Source organism: Arvicanthis niloticus, chromosome 16 (genome assembly GCF_011762505.2).
Source record: "Arvicanthis niloticus isolate mArvNil1 chromosome 16, mArvNil1.pat.X, whole genome shotgun sequence".
In the NCBI taxonomy this organism is placed as follows: Eukaryota; Metazoa; Chordata; class Mammalia; order Rodentia; family Muridae; genus Arvicanthis; species Arvicanthis niloticus.
The window spans coordinates 32,584,036-32,603,459 of record NC_047673.1 but is presented as its reverse complement, the minus strand read 5'-3'; positions in this window follow the sequence as shown (position 1 = coordinate 32,603,459).

The window sequence follows — 19,424 nt, the reverse complement described above, 5'->3', positions numbered from 1 at the left end:
TAATTTCTTCACACCAAAATTTGACTAAAATATTCCCAATATTGTCTCTATTCTTTTGTTTCCCACTCATATAGCCAATCACTCTATATAGCATTGGACTATATGATTTTAGCAAGTGTCCATAGTTACAAGTGAATTTCAATGACTATTGATGCCTTGCTGTCTTCCCAGAAAGAACCTATACTATTGGCCATATTTTCCTTTCTGAAAAAAAAAAAAAGTTCTTTCCTTTGCTTTTATGTAAAAAAAAAAAAAAGCATGTCTGCTTTTTCTTAAATTATACAGACACATCTCATCAGCTCCTTGGCAGATTCATCCTTCTCTTGCCAGACTTTGGGCAGTGAAAAATTTTCAGGTCATGGGTCTTCTCTTCTCCAACCTCCGTACTGTCCAGCTGTCTTTCAGGTACTTCTATTTCTACCTAAACTCAATGGTTCTCAAATCTGTATAGCTGGATTAGAAATCACTTTTTTGTTCAACTCTAAATCCAATTTTATATAGCAAGTTATGTATGACAAATAAACTTTGACACATTCACAACCAAAGTGTATACTCTGAAATCAGTGTTGCAGTCAGTGTTCTAACATTGCTTCCTTCTGTTTCACAAGCCCTCAATACTATTCATCAAGGGTTAATACGTTAGTGCTTGGCAATAGTAGAAGTCAGCTTTTAGTAATGTCCCACATCCTGTCAACACAGATTCTAAATCCTTCTCAAATTTATCATCTCTCCATTTTCAGTAGTGTGTAAATTCAAATCAATATAATCATATAGTAACCAGTTTCAGTATAAAATATAAGCTGCCAAAGGCAGACAGTGCTTAAAAACTAAAAGATGGACAAACCCCAGGACTAAACAAAGTGCAATTTATTTAAGACTTATGAAATGAAATACTTCATGTGATAGCATAAGAAGGTCCAACAACTCCAGACAAAAAGAAAGAAGTTTATTACTAAACTTGACAAAAGTAGCCCACAGCTCAGCTGCATGAACCAGGGACTTTATCACAGACACACACACACACACAAAGCCCATAAAATAAGAAACTATAATATACAAGTGAAAGGCTTGTACAGTAAGTAAGTAAATAAATAAATGACAAAAACTCCAAAAGTATCTTTGAGTTCATTTTGTATTGGCCAAACTGGCCATCTACTGCCGGGCACGGGACTTGCCCTAAGTGTGGTTGACCCTTACATTGTATACCCAATGAGACTCAATTAGAGAAAACTGATATTTCAGTTAAAGACACCTTCTTAGTTATTGATGGGAGTTTATGTCTACTTCCCCTTCTCAGCAATGGGACCTCATCAGGCTTAAATGTGTTCAGGACCTGTGAGTGCTGCCACCGTCTCTGTGAGTTCATATGCACGCCAGTCCTTTTATTTATTTATTTATTTATTTATTTATTTATTTATTTTAAGGAAATTTTCTTTGCAGTCACCCACCTCTGCCGACTCTGATATTTCTGCCTCCTCTTCCCCACAATTCCATGAGGGGAGAATTTTGATGAAGTTAGCCCACTTAGAATTGAGTATTCCAAGGTCTCTCGCACTCAGCCTGTGCTGGAAGTTTGACACAAGCTAAAGTCATCTGAGAGTAGAGAACCTCAAGAAAGAAAATGTCTCCATAAGATCCAGCTGTAGGCAAACCTGTAGTGAATTTTCTTAGTGACTGAAGTGGGAAAGCGTATCCCACTGTGGGTAGAGCCATCCTTGGGCTGGTTCTAGGTTCCTTCAGAAAACAGTCTGAGAAAGCCATGAGGAATAAGCAAGTAAATAGCACTCATCCAAGGCCTCTGTAGCAGCTCCTGCCTTAAGGCTCCTGCCCTGTTCGAGTTCCTGTTCTCATTTCCTTCAGTGATGAACAGAGCCAGATAAACACTTCCCCCCCAGCTTCCTTTGTTTTGGTCATGGTGTTTCATTGCAGCAATAAAAAGCCTACCTAAGACACAGCACATGTATCGTCCAGTTCTGGGTCTCTGTATTAGTTCCCATCTATGCAAGAAGAAGTTTCTCTGGTGATGGCTGAGTGAGACCCTGATTATGTTAAACTCAGTTCCTCGAAATACTTACTGTGAGATTAAAAAAAAAAAAAAAGACAAAAACTTAAAATATTAGAGTTTAATATTAGTTTAAGGCCGTTCACATATTAGAATTTAGAAGGAACGAAACTAAATGTCCTGAGAAATAAGAGAGTCACAAGAATACACAGGAACTGAATGCAACATCTTGGTCTCACTGCAAGAAAAAAACATATATATCTCATAAAGGAAATGATAAAAAAAAAAAAGGCCTATTACACTCAAAACATTCTTACACATATCAGAGTCTGAAATAGACAGACTCACAAAGACAATTGTTATATTCACATCAAGCAGCAATAAAAACAGTAAGTGGTCAAACTGTCATTTGATTTAGACTATTTTGAAAGAAATAATAAGAGGTGAGAACCCAGGGGTACAGTGGTCCCTCTGCACCCCACAGGATTCAGTATAAAATGCCTCCCTCAGCTGTAACACTGGCATTTGGCAAAATGTCCCCCATGTCTGTTATATTTAGTAATGCTGAAGCACTCAGCGTGTTCTTTCCTCCCACAGGCCCTATGCCCTCCTTCCTGTGTTCCTTTTAGTCTTATGCTATTATGCATATCTTATGCATTTTATAGCTGAGATCAAATGGAAATGTACTAATTATACTTAATTATTGAAATAGCTTTGTTATTTTAAGTATCTACTATTAGAGAGTTATTTAACCAAAGCCACAGAAGCACTCTTCTGTCCATTTCTTTTTGAAGTTAAGTTCATTTTCAGTTTATAGACAAGCCTGGAATCTTCTATTACAAAGGCCATCTGGATAACACTTTCAATCACAACTGTTATATAAATTGCTTCTCTCTCATCCCTAAAAGAAGTTTAGTTAACCACTTGTACATTTGACATGGTGAGGGGATGCTTTGAAAATTAAAACAGTCTGATTTGGATGCTTTGAAAATTAAGATAGTCTGATTTGTTGCTGAGAAACTCCAGTTTCTAGGAGAGTCTACCTTATGCTGAGATAAAATGTACTTTCTTTATTCTATGCTGGTACTAGTTAAAATCATTCTTGTCAGTAAATACTCAACTGCTCTTGAAATCATTCTACTCACAACATCCAAAAGAGGAAAAAGAAAAGAATAGGCTGCCTCTCTTAAAGGTCTTTCAATGTTGTCTAACATAGTTTCAAATATTTAAATCCATGTGTATATGTTTATTCAGGATTCAGCCTGAGCTTCATCTGGTATTTGGTGATATTCTCTCTCTCTCTCTCTCTCTCTCTCTCTCTCTCTCTCTCTCTCTCTCTCTCTCTCTCTCTCTCTCTCTCTCTCTCTCCTGTTCTCCCTTACCTCTTTCCCTGACACCATCACAAAAATATTTTAGATCTGAGAAAGTAGATTCAGCCTTCCTCATTCTCAATCTAAAACTATGCCTGAAACAGAGTAAGAAACTGATAGACATTTACTCCTTACTTATGCATAGAAAAAAACCAGAAGTCTATAGAAGTTATTTTGGTTTGCTCAAGTCTTCTTTAAAATCCTTTTGTCCTTGCTTTGTATCTTCAGAACCCTCACCACCAGATAAGCAATATTATTTTAAGCTACATGATCTTGAGTATAATGAGACCTTCTAAGGGGTTTCCTGACTGTCCTCACAGCTCAGTGCTCTGGAAGGGTAGACTGAGAAGAGCCAGGCACTGCCACTATTACCAACAAAGTATTCCAAAATAAAAGTCACAAAGTCTGCCATTTTCCATCTCTTTCCTAACACTATCAATGCAGGTGGGTCTTCTGCCCAATTCAAAGTAAATGGAACCAAATGAAAAATAGTATGAAACTGTAACTTCTGGTATTAGATAGTAAACACTTAAAAGTTCATCTTTATGAGCAGCAGGTCACTTACATTTATGTGTGTTGTTTTCTATTTTTGAACTAGGAAGTTAAAAGTTGTCATTGCAAATTGTGAAATTCACTGAGTGGTTCCCTGAACCCTCGAATAAAGGTGGCATGAAGCTTGAGGTGTGCCATCTTGCTAAAGAGTAATTTGATTCGATATAGAATCAAGAAACTGTGTCTGAGAGAGGAATATTTGTTTCTTGAAATTGAAACAGCTCTCTTCCTCCTTAACCTCATAATCTAGTTCGTAAGAAATGGAATTTTTGAATGGAATATACATATGATGGATGTATGGAAAGCTAGAAAAGAGCAGGCTAAGGGAAAAAAATCCTTCAGAAAAAAAAATATCCTTAGCCCCTAGCAATCTGTCCTTGGAAGACACCAATGCCAGAGCAGCCTCTTCTACTTGCTCAGAGCAGCGAAAACCTGTCTGCTGTGACTGTCTCAAGTATTTAACTCAGACAAGCAGAATCTAATTTTTCAGTTCCTTTCTCTTTAAAGAAAAACAAATCATTTTCTGTCCTCCTCCTTTTTTCTAAACTCTCTCATTTTAGTAATAGACCTGTCTCTTCCTCAATTGTCATCCAAATTGAAATAGTCATTGAAAAATTCTACAATGGAGTGCTTTCCATTCCTGTGGCCAGGTGCCATTTGATTCTCTAGCTAAATTAGGTCTGTTGTTTAGACATGATCTTACCATTCAAGCTCTGGGTTGTTCTAACGTTGTCATTATAATCAGGGCTATGATCCCAGGATAAGCAACAATTTTTCGAAGAGCACATATACTTCATCCCTCCAAGGAGCATAAACGTATCCAGGCAAACAGAATCTCATTAGCCAACTTGAGCAAGTACACATGCATAATGACATTAACCACTTTAGATGGCCAAGTGCCAGCTCAGAATTGTAGAAGAGTCTAAGAAACAGTACATAGCCTTGCTGCCATACTTAATGCTCAAAAAAAACCTTAATTTTCAAAAAAAATGAAAGAAAGAAAGAAAGTGAAAGAGAGAAAGAAAGAAAAATTGAAGGCATAGTGACTGCAACTCTTTAGACAGATCGAGTAAGATACATTATAAAACCCAATTCTTCAAATTCTTTCTAAATTTTCAAAAGCTAGAGTAAATTTTGCAGTGACAATCGGATGTGGAAAATTCCAGAATATTCAAGAATAGTCTTCTTTATTTAATTTCTCCTCTAATTTCTATCTGACTAGAGTCTAAAATTGAGATGTTACATTTTTAGAGAAAAGGCTAATACTCTCACATAGTAAAAGGAAGTAAAAATATCCTTTCCTGGGTGCAGAATGTGAGGTGGAAAGGACTTGATGGAAAAGTGAGGCTAACCTTCAGTGTTTGGAAGAGGAAAAGGACACAGGGATTCATCATGTTGGCCAAGCCAATCAAGCTGATTAGAGACCATGCGCAGACTCTTATAATGCACAGGTCCAAGCTACTACTCTGTACAGTTTGATAGCTGATGCACACAAATGAGATACACAAACCCGTCTGAACACTACCTTATTTCAGAATCATGCAAACTTACACGAGAGAAGAAAATAAAACTGTAAAGAGTCATTTTCTTTTGAAACTCTTGGATTTACTCCCCCTGCATTGGAAAACTTGTACCCAAGAAAGTAGTCAGCTGGAGTCTCTGAAGTTGCTTAGAAATCTATTGATAATATTTCATCTGCAGCAGAGCACTAAGACCCACTAAGTCCTTTTTCAGACACTAGCTCACAAATGTGGAGAAATTGGATTCCTGTGGGTAATGATTCATTTACTTGAGCTCCTCCTTTGCCCTGTTCCATTTGGTGGGATTGATTTCCTTTCCCCATATAATTTCACTTGTCACTATTCATGGCTTGAAAATTGACCCTCTCTTCTCTTTGTACTTTCACCCATGAGCCAACTTCTAGTCTTAAAAACAATTGGAATTGCACATTAATGAAAAATTATTGAAGATGGCATTTGCAATAACACTCGCTTTGAATTACTAATGCAAAACGCTGTTCTTTGGCTATACCTATAAAGAAGTGTTAAATTGCCACCCACAGTGAAATAATGGAACAAAAATTCAAGTGTCCAATCCTTACCTCATCTAATTCCAAACATACTCAGCAATAAGTTTAATTTCTAGCTTCCTTTTATTTTACAAAAAGATGAAATAGACAGTGATGCGCTCTCCACCTCTTATTTTATAAAGTCATACTTAAGTTTAAAGAAGACAAAAAAAGGGAGAAGGAAAAGTAAACTCAAGTTTTCACAGAAGTTGAAGGAAGAGAGCCCTTCTAGGTGCAGGCAGTGTGCACGGACTCTGCTTCCTCCTCTACAAAGACTAAGATACCTTCTGAAGATAAGCTTGATCAATAAGCATTAGAGATCAATGTTTATAAAAATATGATTATACTATTGGTGAATATCACTTCACAGGGATGTATAAGATGAGAATATAAGGACAGAGCAGAGCAAGTCTCTGGCTCTTGGAAACCCTTGTGATGTGCAATTGAGATTAGCCATTCTCTCCTGCCATAGTCCTTGGAGACAAAGATAGGTAACATAACCTAGCAGTTCACTTTCTCTGCCATGTGAGTTATACTATTCTGAAGTATATCTTCTTGGGACTTGCATTACTTTGATGTATTAAAACAGTAAACAAATCCAAAGCTCCTTTAGTTGCATGACCATGAGGTCCTGTAGAGTAAAAAAATTATAAAGACCATTTTGTGAAAAATATGCAGGCCTTTTCTTTGCCCTTAGACCTGAGCAGAAAGAATGCAAGTTCCAGAACGCAGAACTGAAAATAAAATTTTAGGCCTTCACTGCCCCGGGACACATTCTGGGTGGAGGACATTATCCCTGAATCAGAGGACACTTGCTGGATTACATTCCTCAAGCCTCAGGGAGTAGACCCACCTGTAGGTTGGAAAAGCCCAAAGCAGGAAAACATATTCCTGACCATAAAAAAGATACAAGTCATCTAGGTGGGGCTGTGACTGGAGAAAGTGAGAAATATTTAACCTGAAATAGTTGGTAATGACAGGGTAGGGCACAATGACATGGTAAAACTACATTTTTGAGAAGAATGAGTATGCAGAGTGATTTTCACGTGGCTCTAAATCATTTAGGGTGAGTTCCTCTGAAATGTTCCACTACTTTTATGTTATATATCCTTGACAACACCTCACCCCCCCTTCCCACTCCCCTGGTTTGTGGTTTTTCCCTCCTCAGACTAGCTGGCTGGGTCAAACTCTACTCTAGTGCGAGTGTGCAGTTTGGCTGTTGGCTGCCAGCTTTCTTCCCTAATAAACCTCTGCTGATTGCATCCAGGTATGGTGTCTTGGAGTTTGTGGGTGGTCACGACTTCCCGACACTTGAGTAAGGGTCTCCCGAGTTTGGGGGTCTTCAGTTCATAGAGCAATAGCTACAAGAAAAAAAAAACGCTACAGAAAACTAAATTATTTACACATCAATTATTATCAAAAGTGTAATCAAGTAAAAAGTTTGTCTTTATATGCTAGTAAAATATATTAAGAATGTGGCCCTACTGCTGAAACATTTTACTTTCCAAACCTGAAGTAATATGAAAATAACTCCTCTTGAGGAGGCTGAGCCAATTAAAAAGCACAAAAGCTGGTTCGTCAGACCTAAAATTCAGATTGAGCAGATATATTCTGTCATTTGGGTTTGCTATTTAAGCATCATGTGTCTTAGGTTTTTGCTTACAAAAGATGACAGTAATACCTATTTTAAAGTTTTCATGAGAATTAGAGCAAATGGATATGATATCCTAGAAAGCTATTAGCCACTAAAGAAAAAGTTCTGTTTTTAAAAACAATTATTTTTATTTTATTTTATTTTTTACCTTTTTATTTTACAGATTATAATATAATCACATTTCTTGCTTTCCTTTCCTCCCTCCAAATCCTGCCATTCACCCCTCCCTGCTATCCTTCAAATTTGTGGCCTCTGTTTTCACTAATTGTTGCATACATATATGTGTATACATATGTATTACTAACTATAACCTACTCAATTCATATGTTACTTGTATGTGAATGAAAATGAGGACATGGCCACTTCAAGGTAGGATTGAGCATGTTTTATTTTATGTGAGGGAGAGAGCCAGAGGCATCTAGAAGGGTCGAGACTGAACATGGAACACTACTAGGAAAAGTGAATGGGCAGAATAAGAGAGGAAGAGAGGAGACAAAGAAGGCAAAGAGGCCAAATGGTGAGCCAAGAGAGATGCTGTGAGTACCAAGAGAGCAAGTGGCTGAAACTGAAGATTATCTAGAAAAGAAAAGCTGGAGGAAGTGAAGCGAAGGCTATCGGTTGGTAAGGTTTAGGTGGGAGGAGAGAGGAGCCAGGGATAATTTGTGGCCAGAGTGTGTGCTTTGGTATGCTAACAGGCACTTAAGTTAACCAATTGTCCAAGGTTTCTTTGGGACCTCAGAGTATGTACATGGTGAACTCTAGGATGGGACTACTTCTCTCTGTCTCTGTCTCTATCTTTGTCTCTGTCTCCATCTCTGTCTCTCTCTGTCTCTCTCTCTCTCTCTCTCTCTCTCTCTCTCTCTCTCTCTCTCTCTCTCTCAATTTACTCTTGAGGCCTTGTGGGCAACTTTTTTTTGTAGTGCTGATACTCAGGTAGATCAACTAAAGACTAATGAGAGGTGACAAGATTTTTGCAGGAGCCCTTTCTCTTAGTGCATTCTTGTCTACTTGGTTTCTTGATATTTATTTATATGATTCTTTCATTGTGCTACTATCGGCTTCTTTCTAAAGGGAAGTAAGCAAAATAGACAAATATCAGAATAATTTTCATGTTATAAATACACATGACCATCAACATATGAATGAATAAAGAAAATGTGATATATTTACACAATAGACTATTACTCCATTACTTAAAAACTAAAAAGAAGAAATCATAAAATTTGCAGCTAAATAGATAAAGATGGAGGAGAAATTATCCTGAGTGAGGTAATCCAGACCCCAAAAGACAAATATGCTATTTATTCACGTATATGTAAAGATTAGCTATTTAATCTTCAATAAGCAAACTATAATCCTTATAACCTCAAAGTTTAGGTATAGAGAAGAAGATATGGTTGGATCTCCCACAGAATGGAAAATAAAATAGTTATAAGTAGATGAATTGAGGGGGTGGGGGTTTACAGAATTGGGAGGATCTAATAAAGAGGAAGATGGGAAGAGGGAGGAAATATGAGAAATGGCAGCTCAAACTAAGGACCACTGGAGGAGTCATATAAAAATAGTGTTTTGTCGCGCCCCCCCCCCCCCCCAATCAGCAAGGAAAGACACGAGCAACCAGATCCTTCTCAACACCTTTATTGAAGCGCTTCATTCATCATTTACCCGGGGAGCGAGCTGCTTATATGTTCAGCCCTGGGCAGGGAATGCACGTGGAGGTGTGTGATTAGTCAGTATTATAGTGTTTCATTAACATATCCCACTCGAGAGGGGTTGGTGTCAAACTGAGTTGGCCCAAGGGTGATCACATGTACAGTTCACTTGTTTACCAATAGATCATACCAAAAGCCAGTGCCATCTTGACCAGCCGAGTCATGGTGGCGGCCTACAGTGTTCTATTTAAAAACAATGTAGGGAGAAGAGACAGTTCATGGTTTAAACTAAATGTAGAAGTGAAGAATAATATCTTTATGAACACTTAAATAATAGCAGCAGAACAAAATGTAAAGATAGAATGTCAGGTTTAGATATTTAAATACTAACAAACAACAGAAGTTACAAGTGAATGGCACTCTGTTAGTTAAAGGGAGTCACACAAACAAAACAAACAAACAACAACAAATACAATACACTCAATTCTGCCCCTAGGTTTCCCATGAAATGTCCAAGCATACAAACAGGACAAAAGTTTCAGTGTTTCATAATATGTTTTAAAAAAAAAACAAATGAGAAAAATATAAGGCATATGCAATGTTTTTTCATCTGCTGGATGTTACACAGACATGAGAAACAAAACTGGTATGAAAGCTCTTCCCTCTGCCCTCATGAATGCCAGCTGCCTCATAAGGACATGAGGTACCCATAGAAAAGCCATAAGCACACCCGCATGGGGGGAGTGGAGAGGTTTTTGCCTGGCCCAGGCAGGCAGCATGCCAGTCCATATCCGTAGTCATTATGAAGGCAGTGCAAAGGGTAGGCAGAGTTCAGAAAGTTTCCTCATAGCAGAACTATTGGCGGGAACTCCAATAATCATCAGAGCATCTCCTGACCTAGACAAATGGAACGGCGCCCAGCCACAGTCTGTTCCCAGTCCATGTATCTTGTTTTGGGATTTTGATGCTTTTTAAAGAACTTTGTCAGAACAATTTTATTTAAAGTGGCAAAACGCAATACTTTTTAGAAGTTAGCCAAACAATTTTGAGACCACCTGGAAGAATTGAACAATATTGTACATTTGTGAAGTCAAGACAAACTGGTACTTTTGCTTTGTGGAAGGCAATTTAGCATGAAGTCCACTGTCTTTAAATCACTCTCTTTAAATTGAAATTTGGAAATGTTTCAAAAGATGGCTAATTGGATAAAAGTGCTTGTAATGAAAACAAAAGGACTGAGTTCAATCCCTAGAACCTACTTAAAAATATGAATGTGACCACACACCTGCCTAATCCCACACTTCCCCAACACTGTAAAGATCAAAGACAGGGGGATCACCGGTTATTGAGGATACCAGGCTAGCTCCAGGTTCAGCAAAAGATACTGTCTTAAGTAAGTTAGCCAGAACAGGGAAATCCATTTGTGACCTTAATATGTATGCACGGTTGTACTTTAACACACACATACATATATAGCACATATACATACAATGCACTCACAGAAATATGTACACATATAATACACACATGAACGTGTGCATGCATATACAAAGAACATTCTTTAAAAAGATATACATAAGTATACACAAATATTAACATATATCACAGGTATGATTACCTTAATCAGTTTATAGTGGGAAAACATTCAATATATTTTGTTCTTTTTTTTTTCTACTATATGTACTGTTTAATCCTCCTAAAATGTCTTTATTTTCTCCAGTATTGTCTTTCGGCTTCTTTCTCCATGCTCAGTTCATGCCTCCTACAGGAAGTTACTTCTAAAATCCTCAGCTAGATAAGATGTTCCACATGTGAACATAGAAGTCTCTGTATATATTTTTTATTATTGTACTTACTATATCATAGTGAACTTGTTGGAATGACTTTCTTTTATACCAAACCACAAAATCATAAGACATTCAAAAGTGCATTTTGAATGAACCTGTAAAGAACTGCTTAGCTGACAGGAAATACAGGAAGAACAATTTAGAGGAAGTCATATATTTGGCTTTGAATGTAGTGAGTTTGGAGCAATAATGAAATAGAAGTTTCTGGAAAACTATTTAGAAAATTGACAAGTGGGAATTCACACTTTGGAAGCAGGAGAAAAGTCAGGAAATAAGAGGTTGTATGTCAACTACCATTGTTTATTTAGGCGTGAAACTGTAAAATATGAAGGAGCATGACAAGGAGAACATGGGAAAGAAAGAGACAATGCGAATTCCAACATTTAAGGAGCACTGTAACACCAAAATAGGGCACAACTTAAGAGTGAGCCATGCAACTTTGTAGTGATGGTATTAGTAGACGTTAATATCTAGAGGAGTGGTTCTCAACCTGAGGGCCCTGAGCATCAAGAAAGCATTTGACAATGTCTGTAGGCATTTTTGTTTATCATGAGGGCAGGGGGATGAAGAGGGGAAGCTGCAGAGGTCTAGTGATTTTCAAGATACACAACTAAACCCCAGATTTGATGGGATAAAAGAAGAGTGTGTTTCCACATAGCCACACAGTTCTTAAAGCCTGATACCTAAGACAATGACAAGCAATTGGATTTCCTAGGAGGTCCCTTCACTACTCAGCTTACATACATACATATGATATCAGTGGTTAACTAAGAAGGAATGTCCCCCATAGTCTCATATAGCTGAATGTTTACTCCAGCTCCATTCTCTCCTCTCCCTTTCCCTCTCCCCCCCCCTCTTCCTCCTTTCTACTCCCTAACCTTTGCTCCTTCTCTCCCATTCTCTGCCCCCTATACCTACAGCCTAGATATCAGGGTGAAACCCTCTCAGCTACTGCTCCAGTGCCATCTCTGTTCGCTTCCTGCCATGATGACCTCGGACTAATTCTCTAACTGTAAGCAAGCACCCAGTTAAATGCATTCTTTTTGAAGAGTTGCCATGGATATAGTGTTTCTTCACAGCAATGAAACACTAACTAACAGCTTTTTTTCTCTGTGCATACTCCAGTGTTGCCTTGTGTCCTGGTCTCCTCATTTATGTGAGTTTCAGTCAGATTATCCTAGGGTCCACTCTAATGTCTCCAGTATTTTATATAGAACCGATAGAAACACGGTCTTCAAAGTCTATGTTTCTAAAGGTTCTATGTAAAGTACTGGGATGAGAGCATACTGCAACATATGATTTGAGAGTGAATCAATTCAGTCCATTACTTTATACTCTCTAAAACCCCCAAATTGATAAATATCCTTTTCACTAGCCAAATATATGTATATGATCCCAACATTCTAAAAGCTCTAGTCCATGTACAGCATTAGGCCTGAATCCCCATTGTGTAGTCGTTTCCTTCAAACTGAAGCAATCCCTGCAGGAGGAAGAACAGGTATTTGTGGCTCTTAGCTAAAGACACATGCAAGGCTCAGACAAGTCATAGAACTTACAGAGCTCAGAAAACTCAAGAGTTACTGGATCAACAAGTCATGTCTCCAAGGTTATATAAGCAGAGAAGAGAGAAGAGATTATACAGCTGACTAAGCTGACTACAAGTTATACAGAAAGCTCTAGGATGCAATGTTTGTTGAATCATCACCCATACTGAGACAAGCTTTCTGGTGATATACTGGTCACTGAGTCACATGTCTGTGTAACTTCTGACCCATGCAATTAAATCCATGTAACCCCAGTCAACAACTTGGATCCAAAAGACAGACTTGAGTGGGATTGTTTCTTTGGTGTAGTGTCAGTGTTCTGTCTGAGCTAATTAAATGTTCGTTCACATCTACCTACCTTCCCCCCACCCCCATAAAAAAATCACACCACAGTCCAAAAATCTGACTTAAATATTACCTGAATCAAATGTGTGAGAGACTTACTATATGACTCATCCTGGGTAGAGGAGCGCTGCTTGGCTGTGAATCAGTGAAACCAGACACAGACATATCTTATGATTCTAAAATGATTCTAAAATATAATAGTGAGTCAGGCAAGGGACAGACAGTCCTATTTCAGAAAAGGGAAATTGAAAAGAAAAAAAGGATCAAGGACACTTGTCAAGTTCATAGATTGAGATACTCAAGAAGCATCATTGTTGACTTGACCTGGGGCAGCAGTCCTTTCCCCAGTGCACTAGCTGGTGACATCACCTTCATAGCCTTGGACATCAAACCTACATCTGTATACCTGGACTACAGGCTGTCCCTCAAAACCTTTAGATGCCATCGTGGCCATGTGCGATCAATGCAAAAAAACGGTCTTATCAGTTCAGATAAGCCTGAGTAAGAATAAAAGCTCACAGATTTTTTTTAATTACCTTTGGGATCACTCTTCTCTCTTCAGGATTAACTAATGTTTGCCACTGAGTAGTTCATTCCACACAAGTATTTATGAGGAATTCCAGAGGTCAGATCCTCATTCTTCATTTTTGTCCCATCTCTGTCCTGACCTTTAGCTAAAACCATTAGTATTGACCATGTTCCATCTGGCCCTCCCCTGGGGCTGTGACGTAGATGGACATGGACTTCACCAGCAACTTTGTAATGAAGTGATCACTGGACCATCATCTTTGGTATTCTCCCCAAAACATACTTCTTTAATGTTTGCAGTATTGAGGGGCTGAGAATTTTCTGGATCTTCAAGTTTTAGGTTTTTTGTTGTTGTTGTTGTTGGTTTTTTTGTTTTTTGTTTTGTTTTGTTTTGTTTTACTGTTGTCTCAGATCTTACTACAAGCTGTAAGAATCGAGGCTGCATGTTAACCACTTTGCTTTAAAAAACATTCTCAGGTGAATATCCAATTTTTTTTTTTACTTAACAGATTTAACCTTCTACTGAACATTAGCGCACACAAGGCCCAATTGAATCACCAAGTCCTACCAAGAAGCATATGATCTCTGCTGCTTAAAACTGTATCCTATGGATGGCTGAGAGGCCACCAGAATCATCTTCAATGTACTTAGTTCTACCAACAACACTTCAAAGCAATCAGATTTTCTCTTAACTCTTCCAACTCCTCATCCAGTCAAAAGGCCACTTCTCTATGCTGAGGTAATGGCTATAATAGCATCTTAATTTCTTTATATCAAATTCTTTATCCTCTAGGGCAGTAGTTCTCAAAATTCCTATGCTGCAAACATTTAATACAGTTCCTTAGGTTGTGGTGACCACCCCAACCCCCCCCCAAAAAAAAGATCATTATTGTTGATGCTTCAATGTCAGGAACCATCTGGAAGTTAAGGCTAGCAGGTAACTTTATCCTAGTGACCCACCTTTTTTTCATGGCCTAAGAGAGGTGAGCATTGAGAGACAAGGTCCCAAGAGACTTCATCTCAGGATTGTTTCTTGTAGCTGATATGCCTTTCCTGTCACTATTACATAGCCTAAGAATTCATGGGCATTAGCCCACCCTATTGAAAAAATTCCTGCAGATCAACATAAAAATGAAATCTCATGAGTTAATGCTGCTTAGATAGATTAATGATGTTATAGAATTCCTGATTTGATTCAAACAATTTTAGAAAGAAAGTTTAAGAGATGGATTTAGTTGTTTTGCTTAAAAGATGTAATAACGTTAGAATCAAGAATAAAATGTGCCCATTCCTCATAAATAATAAGTAAATGTTGCATAATAAGAAATACAGGGAGCTTTCATAATTACGCTAAAAAAGAGAGATGTAGGCTTGGGACAAATTTGTGTTCAACAAAAACCATTCAGGTCCAGGTCTGCTAAGTCAAGTTAGAAGAGGGGAACATTGAAGAAAGTATAATAGTTCAAGTCTAAACAAAGTCTACTGGAAGGTCTCCTTGATAATAGAGGATTTGAACTAATTAGAAAATATTCACCCACATAATTAATACTATGTTTCTCAAAGCCCATTTATCTATTAATCTCATTTTAATAAATTGTAATAATTTCCAGAATATTTGACCAAATGATTCTGAAATTACCTACTTACATTACAATAGAAAACTATTAGCTATTAAGAGACAGACTTTGCTTAGTTTTCCATTATCAATATAAGTTACATTATTCTTTTCTTTTTGATGCTGTTGGTCTCTGAGAGTCAGCACTTTGTTACCTTAAAATCTAATTGTTTTGTGTTTCAAAATAAGAATATTTTGCCCTGAATTCTTGGAGTCAATCAAGAAGACTCATTAAAACAAACAAACAAATAAAACCCCTTGATGTGAGGTTTTTACACTTAAAAACTACTCCAGAACTAATAGGGTCCATTAAACCTGGGTCCCATAGATCCTGGAACAGGCATACAGTTTCATGTTACCTCTTTTATGCAAAATATATTACTTCAATTGCTTACATTGAAAAGATATCAATTGATTATTTTGAAATGTTATAGTCCTGAATGTTTTATTATTCCTATATAATTTTAATTTTTTTTTGGCTACTTGTCAGAGTCACAGATTGATTGTATTTGAATCTACTAAGAAAAGAAAACGTTACCTTCCCTCATGGTTCATCCTGACCAAACCAGTGAGCCAAACTAAAGGGAGGAAAGACTGTTCAAGTTAACCCAGCGGATTATCTTCCATCAGGTACCATTTGTATCTCAGAGGCACCAGCTTTGTACTTACAAACATGTCAAAATGTACTTTAGGTTTTACCCTGAATATATAACTAGCTGTTTGTAGGTGTTTAATGGACCCTATTAGATCTGGAATTCTATAAAAGTCACATTAAGTGAAATGTAGTTGAACTTTGTTTCAGTGTTACCTGCTATCCATGCCTGATGTAACACCACCTCTCCAACCATCACTACTTCCTTGGTAAATACCACAATAATCCTCAAGTTTATATCCTTAAAGACAAATCTCATTTCTGTGGGACATCCCTCAGGCTGATTGGAATGCTTTAATGCTATATTTTGGACTGACCAATGCCAGATAACTGCTTCTACTATTTTCTTAAAAATGGAAAAATTGTATGTGTAGTGGCAGTGGTAAACATTGAAGTTAAATGCTTTTATTCAAAAATCAAGAAGATGATTGTATCAGCTGTCAAACCCTGACTATCATGGCAGTAAATTTTAGAATTAAGGAAACAAGATGTTGTGACTTACATGGACTGGGCAGGACTGTGCTTTGTTTCATTGAGAACACTGACGAAGAGCATGCATCTTAATCACAAGCCAGAAGACATGTACCCAGTCTCTGAAACACAAAGCTACGAATATATTGCATCAAACTTGACATTTGATACAACAATTCCCTTTTGAAAGTAGGTTTTTTTTTCTTTCAAATCTAATTCTTATTTCTAAACCATTGAGTGGCAAATTAGTCACTTTATCCAAATAAATATTTTTTGACTCATATTAACATAGAAGTAAAATCCGTATTTTCCTTTCAGCTGTTTCTAGAGTAAACTATTTATTTTGGAATAAGCTTATGTTTGAAGAACAGTTACAAAGGTATTACCAAATAATTTCTCATCATTCTATTCCTGTAGACACAATTATAGGGAGAGCCATTAGATCAGGGTGCTCCTAAGGAGCTGGGTTTCTCCACAACAAAGCAAACTCTACCTTGTTAAACTTAAACCAATCTTATCAAGTCTTTCCTTCTATATTTAATTAATTAAGTTTATTCTCCTGCCCCCCTTGGTTGAGCCCTGAACCACCCGAGGTTTGCTCTTTGCTGCAGTAACTTCTTTTAAAATGTAATATGCTTCCATTTATCTGTCATGTTTTCTAATCTAGTTTTCCATATTAACAATATTATACATGACCTCAGCAAACACACTTATCAGTGTAGCAAATGCTCACTATAAGTGAGCATTGCACTATTACATCATACATTGGAATGGTAGCAGAAACCAACTGAACTTTAGGACAACAGTGAATATAATTCTTTTTATCATCTGACTAAAGGAGATGCTATTAAGATTTTTCTCCCTAATTTGCTTTTTTTAAAAGCTATTCTATTATTCCCACTATTGTGTGGATCCAAGATATTAAGTATAGTCTGTTAAAGCCATGTTGTGTGAGAAAAATTCTAACCATATCACTTGGAATGCATCTGTAAAAAAAAAAAAAAATTACTAGCTTTTCCCATTTATTTCTATTCAATTAGATTTTGAGCATTTATTTATATCAACATGAAGTTGTTTACATTTCTCTTGCTCTCTGGGTTGTAATCCTATAGCATGCTTTTCTGTTTTATTCCTTCAATTGCTCCCACACTGACCGCTGAGCTCCTCCAGGCAGGCTCCTGAAGACCTCTGACATGCCTTTATTCTTTGGGCGTTCTGGGCACATTTTTACTTTCTGCTACTTCCCTAGCCTTATTGTGTATGTGTACTTTACTTTTTAAAGCCATATAAAATATTAAAAGCTCAAGACACTGGTTCTGTTTGCCTGGAATGAGAAACAGTACTTCCTAATAACTTTTGTAATCTTCGTAAGTAGAACAGCACGACCGTTTTCATGAAGAGATGATTAAACAAACAGCCAGGTTAAAGAGTTATGTGAGATGGTCTCTCACAACTAAAACTTTCATGCCTCAGGCGGGAGAGACGAGGCAGGAACACTGAATTCTAATAATCGCTTTAAGAACCTTTCACTCCAACCCAACTCCAGCAGAGATTATCAGCTCCCTCTTGGTATAAAGCTCCATTGGCTGTGGTCTCAGAAGTGCCCTTCTCACTTTCTTTTAACCTTTGTCGGGTTTTGTAAATGTACAGTGAGTGCTGTCTTGTGAGATTACCCACTGAATAATACATCCTCTATATATAATGATTTTGGCTCTGGAGACCCTAGAAATGTCTAGCGTGTAGATCCAGGTCACGTATCCCAGGAACGAACTAAATCATAATTGCCCTTGGAACCAACAGGACTGCTGAGGATTCCAACGTACGTTTGTGTTTGTATTTTCCTTAAAAGAAAGAAGTTAACAAACATTTATATCTTATGTTTGCGTTTCCTAGGAGGCAGACTACACTGGCCTAATGTCTTTGCCATTATCATACAAAAGCAGGTTTGAATGAAGTGATATAGTAAAAAGGTAACTTTGACTACATTGACATTTCATTGTTTTCAAAATACAAACCCAGGTAGTTATATGAGAAAACCAGTTCTGCTAAGGAATTGTTCTCAGCATATTACCACCATCCTTTGGGATGAGATAATATTGTTCTACATAAACTGAAGAAAAATAAATGAATCTTTTTATGTTATCTCAGTTGTTTCCAGAAAGAGAATAAGAATTTAGGATAATTCAAGAATGCTTTCTGGATTATTATTTTTATTTTTACTCTGACAATGCCTTTTAATAAGTACATTTGGCAGCTACAAGTATACAAAGAACAATGTGACAACATGCTGATATCATTGCCATCAGCTTCATCAGGTCATAATGGTACTTGATCTTAATGTTGCTTTAAAAATTAAGCAGAGTAGGGTGACACATGCCTACAGTCCCAGAATGTGAGCATCTTGAGTTAGAAGCCATGATGTGAATTCTTTTATATTAAAACACTGTTCTTCAATGTCATGAATAATATTAATTTTAAAAATTACAGGGCAGTCAACTTTCCTCAAAACTCTAGGTACATTATATGACCCAATGAGTTTATAGTCTTGATAACTAGGCTGTTTAGTAAGTCTTAGGCAAAAACAATTTAAATTCTTAAAATGTAATTTCAAAAAATTAGGTATATGTTAAAGTCAAGGTGGAAAAATATGTGCATGGCTTCCTCTGAAATAAGAGTCATTTCCATAAAATATATTTTAGCAGATATGCATTATGAATTTATAAATTTAGAGATATGAAAGGATGTGCTTCTTTGTTTTTTGATGTGGGAGACTTTAAAAACACTGTATTTTATCTTGTTATTTCCACAAAAGCACTTAGCAACCTTTCATATTTTCAGCATCGCTTTTTGACAAGACAAAGAGAAGAGGTAATCTGTGGGTGGCACACTGAAATAATAACCAGAGGAATGTCATAAGAAAGAACATGTCAGCTGCTGGAACACTCGCTGACTATAGCTCCCTGAATCAGGATGAATGTGAGCATGATTACCTATGATACAGAGTGCTTTGACTTTTGAAATCCAAATGAAGTCATTAATTCTAGAGGGTACATCTCACAAGTACTGAAGTCACCTTTTTTAAGGTAGAGGAAGGAAAACACTAAGCCACCAACTCACATAGACT